This window comes from Egretta garzetta, unplaced genomic scaffold (assembly GCF_000687185.1).
Source record: "Egretta garzetta isolate BGI_Z169 unplaced genomic scaffold, ASM68718v1 scaffold716, whole genome shotgun sequence".
Taxonomy (NCBI): Eukaryota; Metazoa; Chordata; class Aves; order Pelecaniformes; family Ardeidae; genus Egretta; species Egretta garzetta.
Genome location: NW_009260075.1, coordinates 200,387 through 208,969, shown reverse-complemented (window position 1 = coordinate 208,969; position 8,583 = coordinate 200,387).

Sequence of the window (8,583 nt, the reverse complement as noted above, 5' to 3'; positions counted from 1 at the left end):
AATAAAAAACATAAACCACCCCCCCCCCCCCCCCCCCAAAAAAAACCCTCAAACCAAACCCCACTTAGATTCCGTAATGAATTGCGATGCTCCCTTTTTTTGTGAGATTGTTGAACGAGGTAGGGACATAACAGGATGAATGATAGAGTGCATTCCTGATCAGCCTGCCGTGGAAACATAGTTAGATCACACATAATGTCACAAAAGCGGAGATTAATGAATGTAATTCAGGTGATTTTAGCATCTGTAGAATATATGGCTGTAATTAATTAGACTGCCTTGTAGTGAGAGAAAAGCCACGTTACTGTAGGGTGGTAAACTTGGGACTTTGTTGAGAGCTGAAACCTGTAACACATTGCATTACTGCGGCAATGTTCCTTACAACTCGGCTCTCAAACTCTGACTGCCAAAATGTTTTAGTAGTTCCACATCAGCAGCCCTTTTTAAAAGGCACCCAACTGTGGAACAGCTGGGTTGTGACAGTCGCGTTTCACTGGCTACCCTGGCGTTGCAGTGAAAACTTCATTTCCCCTTCACCAAACACTGATCTGTAAATGCTTTCAATTAAAGTATTACAGATTTTACAAAGGCATTGTTTTATCTGGTGATATCAACAGCCCCTAAATTTACAGGGAGACATATGAAGAAATGCCTTCAGTTCTTTGCAACAATTTAACTTAATAAAGGATCCGTACACAAGAAACGCAGGGCTGTGAAGGAACGTGACGTTTCTGATGAGCATTTCGCTACTTTTATGTAATACTGCCATCCCTGGACAGCAGAGCTGCTGCATCAGACTGAATTTTTATATATTGTATGAGAGGCCCAGACGAAGCTTCGCTACTCTGATGTGGTTGAACAAACATACTCTGTGTTTTGAATGTATTTAAAGTAACACACAAAATCATGAAAGCTAAGATACCTAAAAAGTGTCTTTTTTTTTTTTTTTTTTTTTTTTTTTGCTTCATTTATATTTCTTCAAACATAATAAAAGGTGCAAATCACGTTTAAATCGCTGTCTCTACCATGGTAAGGCGAGTGCTATTACAGATTTCACAAGAGTCCGCTGCTGTAAGCAGATACACTTAAAAGGCATTGCAGGCAACTCACGAGCCTTACGGAGAAATGAGGTTGTACGCTCGACGTTATACCAATGAGTTACACTACGTGTTTCAATGCATTTATCGTAGCTAGAATAACCTTACTGTGATGAAAAGCAACCAGGCTTGCATGTGTGTTTGCTAATCCCACTTTGAAGGTATAAATCCGTAGGTCACAAAGGTTGAAAAGGAGACGCATATGCAGATAAGGAAGTGATGCAACCTCCTTAGTGGCAAAGCTGTCGGAAGTAAATAGTCAACTTTTGTACGTGGCTGCGTATTGATGTTTTCATGCAAACTGAATAGGTTTGTTAGCCAGTTGAAGCATTGGGCTGGCTGGAATATGTTTTTATTCATATTAGGTAGTAAACATTTTTCTGGAAGAGGGATTGTTGCACTTCAACATTTGCATAGGTTGATACATTTTCTAGAGCAGATGTATTTTTATTCGTTTATGAGTTCCCTTATAAGGCCATCTTTGGTACTGCCATGAAATTATTCTTCCTATGTTCCATTATCATGCGGTAAGTACCGCTTCTCGTGTTGACTGTTGTAGTCACGTTCTACTCTTTGCTCCTCCAAAAATGGTATTCTGATTTAAAAAAACAAGTTCTGGAACTTGTCTCCTTTGAGTGCCACATGCTGTAGATCCCATGATTTCAGAAAAACTATGTAAATGCAGCTTTGCTGATAAAAAACTTTCACCAAGTCAGATCAGTTTTCCTTTAAGTCAGAGTGTAGGTTATAAGACCTGAAATGTTGCATTTTGCTTAATGTGAAGCCTCTGCTTTTTTTTCTGGCAGCACTTTCATGAGTGTCCTAGCATTAAGAAATTACAAATATGTTGGCCAAGGGTTTTACATTAGCAAAATTTAAGCTCAGCTCCTAAACTCATACTGAAGCACAGAAGTTCTCTGTGATCCAAGTACTTCAGGTGGTTGGTTACTTTTTAGGTATCTGAACTTCAGCTAATTTGGAAAACTTCAATTACCTAATTCATATGGCTAGAGCCTTTACAAAAAAGGAGGAAGAATAGATCCAGCAGTTTGAAATGGAAAGTAAGAATTTGACATCAGTGCCATTGACAATTAATAATTAATCAGTCCAGCAAAGCCACAAGATCTGTTTCACAAATGAGCAGGAGGTCTGAGATTGTCGTTCAGGTAATGTTGCAGTCCCAGCTAGGTAGAAATTAAGCCAGCTATTCTTTAGTCGGAGGAGGATTTCTTGAAGGTAATGCAGCATCGTGTGCCTGAGTCAAGTCTAGGTCACTGGCAGCGCTGCAGGTGAGGTTTCGTCTGCTCTCCCTGCCTTTTTGCTGTGAAGACTGGAAAAAAGTATTCAAACCGTGACGGGAACCTCCTAAGACCTCCTTACAGGTAAAATCTTCCCGTACCACCTCGGAGGAACACACACAGTCGTTCTGTGCTATAGGTTAGGCAGTGAACTGGGTATACGCGTTGGTCACCAAAACTTCATGATGCAAACGTGCATTAATTGTATAATACTGAGGTAAAAGTGCTGAGAGAACGCAACAGCAAAGAGATGATCCGTTAGAGGCACCTGGACTGTGACTTTTTTTTTCAGGTTTATTTCAAGACATTAATTATGTTGTCTTTTACAAGTGGAGGAATGATTTGTTTTGTAGAAAACTGCTTCTTTTTCCCCAGATGGTATGATGCGCTTTATCATGTGTGATGGGATTAAACTCAAGTGGGTGATAGATACCGAGCGAGCAGAGGATTTAAGAGGCTTATAAAACAGAGGGGTATGTTTCTGTGAAATATGCCGAGACCTTTTTGCAGCAATTGCCACTCTGCTTAGTTTGTCTTGCAAGCTTTGTTAGGCAAAATAATTTTACTAGTTCTGTGATGGCAGTGGCTGCTTGTTCCATTTTCCTTAGCAAAGTGGCAGCGCGGAGCACTGCTGTGCAGGCTAACTTGAGGAGCCCATCTGTAACCAGTAAAGATGTATTTGCAGCTGGCAAATGATCAGTCTCTGGGAATGGAAACAGTAGAATCATGTTAGCACAGATTGCACCTGAGTAAGTTATTCCTGTTAATTAACTTACTTGGTGGTGGGTTTTTTACCAATATAGTTGTGCTGCTTTATTCTGAGCTAAATTGCACAGGGCCGTACAAACATCCCAGTTTGTTTGAGGGTAGCCTGGGGATCTTGAAAAAGTGCTGCACGATAATCTGTGGATGTAGCGTGAAGCTTCATTTCTTTCCCTTTGACCAAAAAATGTTAGAAGCAAGACAAAAGTCATAATGACTTTTGTAATTCTAATAATAATATCAAAATATTAGCTTGATATATTATGAAGGGGTTGTTATTTGAGTGCGCCAGTTCTGAGCCAAAGAGTCCATTGGAGAAAAACCAGGCTGGACTTCTGGTCCTGAACCAGCAAGTAGAAAAGCCCAACAAGGCTAGTGTTGCAGCAAAGCTTTTGCTGTGCAGCTGGCCTTTTGCCACAGTAAAGAAGGATCTTCTCTGCCTCTTGGGCTGGTGAATTCCGATTTCTGTCTCCCTCGCTCTTGCTTGTGCGGTCTGTTCTTTGTAGGTGTCTTGCAGCATGAGGGCGACCTCGCTGCCTCTTACGCTTAAGTGACATTCGTGGACTTTTCTCCCTGAGCCGTAAGCGGCAGGTGACTCTTAAAGTCACGTTCTGGTAATGCTGCCCAGAACTAAGGGCCCGGGTACTCCTCCAGCTCGTGCCTGCCATTAGGTAAAGGATTGCTTTTCCTTTTCCCAGACTTTAACAGTCGCAAGTGTATCGAGGTGACAGAAGGTCTGAAAGAGCTTACGAGATTCTCCTTGCTCCTATGAACAGTAAAAAATTAAATTTAGAAATACAGTACAATGAAACCTTAAATGGGATTGACTTCGGACTCGCTGTGTCATTTTCAGCGTGCGCCTGTCTGCTTCCAAGTTCCGAGTGCAGCATCTAGAAATGCGGTAGCAAACCCAGTCTCCTCATGGATACTGAAGAAAACTGAAGCTCAGGCACTTTTCATCCTACCATGGTACTGGAAATGAAATTCATCTGACAGGTTATTTCTAGGTCTATGAATGCATATGGGGAAAACCCAAATACATGTCTTTTTACTCACTATCCAGCATGAAGACAGTTTTGTATTTTAAATGCTAAAGAAATAAACTTGTAAAGATCTTGTATGCCCTAAGTATATACTTTTGCCCTATGTTTTCTTTTATAATGAAGTTCGAGGAAAATGTTTCTTGTATTTCAGAAGGGAGGTTTAGGTTAGCCAGTGCTGTACTTTCCAGACTACAAAAGCAGTTTTTAAGTAAACATCTAAAAATGAAATTGTAGTTTGAAATATGTGGATTAGAATTCCTTAAGGTAAACATCTCTCCTTAGCAATTGTATATACTTGGACAAAAAGCGAAACTGTTGCAGCTGCTTGTCTATATGGTTGTTTGTGTTTGGTGATTTGTTTATATTGCTTTCTCGAATTGCTCTAAGGGTATTAAGAGCTCCGTGTAAATCAGTAACGTTAGAAATAGAAGTCAGAAGTAAACTTCTTCTTTAGACGTGATAAGAAAATTTTGTTTCCTGGAGGAGGACCAAGACTAAGCATCTGCTGACCCTGTATTATGTACTGTACAACTTCAATGTTGCGGCATTGTGCTGAAAGCATTTGGCATCTGTTCAACGGGACCACTTTCTAAACCTTTTTGTAATTCCAGGCACCTCTCCGGGTGTGCAAGACATTTCTAATTTGATCACAGGTACTAGTTCATCTTTTTGGAAGAATAAAATTGAGTTATCAATGAGCTGAGAAATAGCTGAGGAAAAAAAAAAAAGTTTTTGATCACTTGAATTGTTGTTAAACGTGCACTGAGGATATCATTTATATATTTTGGAAAAAAATATTGCTATGTTTTTCAACATGTGAGAATTTACATGCAAAAGCAAAAAAGTTAACCTTCTAAACAATCAAATTTTGGAATTTTCTCTTACCGCTACTGAATCCAAGTTAGGCACTGCCATGAAGAGGATGCTTTTAGCTGAAAACCTGTGCTGACAGAGCAGGAAGCTGTCTTGTAGGGACTCACTTGCAAGGTGTTAGGCGCTTGCTCTGTCAGCGGTACGGCATCTGTTGACTTCGAGGCTGCGCAAGGCAGACCTGGTGTGTTTAAAGACACGTATTGGCTGCAAGCTTTTTATTATAATAGCCCTTGGATATGCAGTGTAAATCTGTAACAATATATATTGTGCTACTGGATAATAATAATCTGGACGCATATTTTCTGCTGTAAATTTCCCTCCTATGGCTCCTATGGTATGTGTACATAGACCTTTACCTTTGCACTGAACTGACTATGCTTCATAACCGAAAAGCAAAAACAAGTAGTGACTGAAGATGACTGTAGCTTGTGGTTCCAGTTGTGGAAATACTTTTGCAGAACGAAAAGTATAGCTTCAGTGCTACAAATTTGATTTTTATATTTTTTATTAACACGCATGGAAGACTTAAGGATAATATTTTTTAAAAATGAACTTGGTTTTGTACATTTTTCAATGTTTAAAACTATATGATTTAACATTACCTCCGAATACCAGTGATCAGTCAATTCTTAAAGGAAATACCTCAATTTGAGCATTCTTTTCTTGTTAGTTGTCTGATAGGTTGAAACAGACTATAGTGTGTGATGAACTGAGCCAAATGATGTAGACGCTTAAACTATGCTCTTGAAGTCGTTATGATGGTTTACTGAAAGGGAACTAGATGATACACTACACGTGTTGATGTGCAGTATACAATCATGGCTCATTCTGCCCAACTGGACATTTTCCTTATGAATGGCTTGTAAATTGAATTTTCAGCGTGAAGCCAAATTAAAAATGAAAAAAAAATGTTTGGTTTCCTCTGGATTTTATTTTCTTTTTTAGATTTAAGTTTTTTTACAAACAACAAGGTTTACAATAAGGAAAAATATACAAATCTTAATTGTCAATTAGACTGAGTCCGTATATGTTTAGGCACGCTTTGTTGATGTATGTTCTCTCTGGCAGTGCATGTAGGAGAACAGTGTTTACCTGACAGCTGGTGAAATGACAGGGGTTTAAGGGGGTTTTGTTTGGGTTTGGGGTGTTTGGGGGTTTTTGTTGGGGGTGCGGGGGGTTTGTTTATTGCTGGTTTGGGGGTTTTTTTCCCCTAAGGATGACAGGGATATTGACTCCAGTTCTGTTTTCTGTGCTTAAGGAAGAATGTCAAAAGATCAGAAAAGGGGCTCCAAAAGTCTGGCGAACAAGTCTGTCTAAGTTAGGCTGAAGTAGCTCTGGCTACTTTTATTCATCCAGGAAACAGACAAGAAGTGATCCAACCCTCCAGGTACCTACATACATGACAAATTCGTAACAGAGGGTGGAAAAAGACATAATGAGGTCTACTGGATATAAACAGAGCCACTCATACGAACATCTTTAAGAGTACAAGTGAAACACTGGGGAAGCTTACTGGAGAAATTATGTATGTTGATCATGATATGAAGATTTCAAGAGAAGACTTGTTAAGTCTCTCATTTCAAGTTATGGGGTGGATGCAGATTTTCAGTATGTTCTTTGGCCCAAGTCAGGTTGGTCATGCAGTGGTTTGTGTGAAAGAATAGACGTCTGTAGGTGATAGCAAATGCGTATAGCTTCATTCTGTGAAAGAAAAAAGATTGAATGCTTTGTCCAAAGCAAAACTTAATCTAGTTATTTCTTCTGTCAGTGAAGCCCTACTAGTCATGCAGTAATGTGGCATGCTTTCTTATGAAGAAAAGCTTTTAAAACCGGAACCTTTTTTTGCTTAAATATATTTTTCCTTTTTCTTCTGCTCTAAAATGCAAATAACTTACTTGCTCTATACTTAATGAAAGCAGATTACACTAGAAAATGTAATTAATGCCAGAGGATGCTATCAGAATGCAGTTCACTTTCACAAATGCTTATTCATTACAAAACGGAAGAGGTCAACATTATTAACGAAATACTACGGGTATGTAACTGCACAAAATGCAGGCAAGATTTCTTTCTTCCAAGGGCAATGATTCCCCTACCTGATACCGTCATCAGGGTTTAAGCCCGTTTTTCCCTGCTGCTTGCCAGGGTAGTGCGGGGCCAGAATGCAGTTCACTTTCACAAATGCTTATTCATTACAAAACGGAAGAGGTCAACATTATTAACGAAATACTACGGGTATGTAACTGCACAAAATGCAGGCAAGATTTCTTTCTTCCAAGGGCAATGATTCCCCTACCTGATACCGTCATCAGGGTTTAAGCCCGTTTTTCCCTGCTGCTTGCCAGGGTAGCGCGGGGCCTGCCAGAGGGGACAGGCTGCAGCCCCTGGCTTGGCTTCTGTGTGGTGGCTGAGCCCTCCTCTGCTGCGCCTGCCCCTGTGCTGCTGGGTTCAATGGGGAGCTGGTGGGGTCTGAATCTGCAGCCAGCCCTTCCTCGCTCGCTGCTCTTGGTTTGGCGTCTTTTCAGGTGATGCGATCTGCTATGGCAGCAGCACGAGCTGTGAGCCCCCACATCGTGCCCTCTTCTCCTTCCCCACCCTTGTCTTCCCACCTCTCTCCCCTTACTCTCCACCACTTTCTTCTCTTGAAGAAGATACCCAGCTTCACCTGCCCCTCTGGTATTTCCAAGCTCCACGTGTTCTGCGATGCGCTTGCGGTGATGCCGTAGACTGCCCCAGCCCTTCTCCTGTCCTTGCTCATCTGTGTGGCAGGGAAGCTCCCTGTTGTGCTGCCTCGCTGAGCAGCTGGGGCAGTCATCTCTTACCTCAAGCTTGTGCCTCTTCTGCCTGTGCAACACCTTCTGCCCAAGGCTCTCAGCTGAGGCGTACTTGAGGTACGTACCCACCTTACCACTTTCTCTGGGTTTACGCCATGTGGGTGGATAGGTGGGAACCCCAAGAAACCCTCCTTTTTTACTCCCAGGGTAGGGCCTGGGAGAGCCTTCCCAGCTCCCTTGAGGGGCAACATTTGGTAACTCGGGCCTGGGGGAGCACCGCTGGTGGGCTGCTTCCCTCCACCACTGACAGATGGGCACCTGTCCCTTCCCTTCCTCTGGGTACTGCCACCACCTGTGAGTGTTCACTCCCTAACTTTTCCCTGATTTTTCTTACACAGACTAAACATAAAATCATAGAATGTTTTGGGTTGGAAGGGACCCCTATTGGTCATCTAGCCCAACCCCCCTGCAGGAGCAGGGACACCACTAACTAGATCAGGTTGCTCAGAGCCCCATCCAACCTGGCCTTGAATGCTTCCAGGGATGGGGCCTCCACCACCTCTCTGGGCAACCTGTTCCAGTGTTTCACCACCCTCATTGTAAAGAATTTCTTCCTTATATCTAGTCTAAACCTACCCTGGTTTAGTTTAAAACCATTACCCCTTGTCCTGTCACAGCTGGCCCTACTAAAAAGATTTTCCCCATCTTTCCTATAGGCCCCCTTTAGGTACTGAAA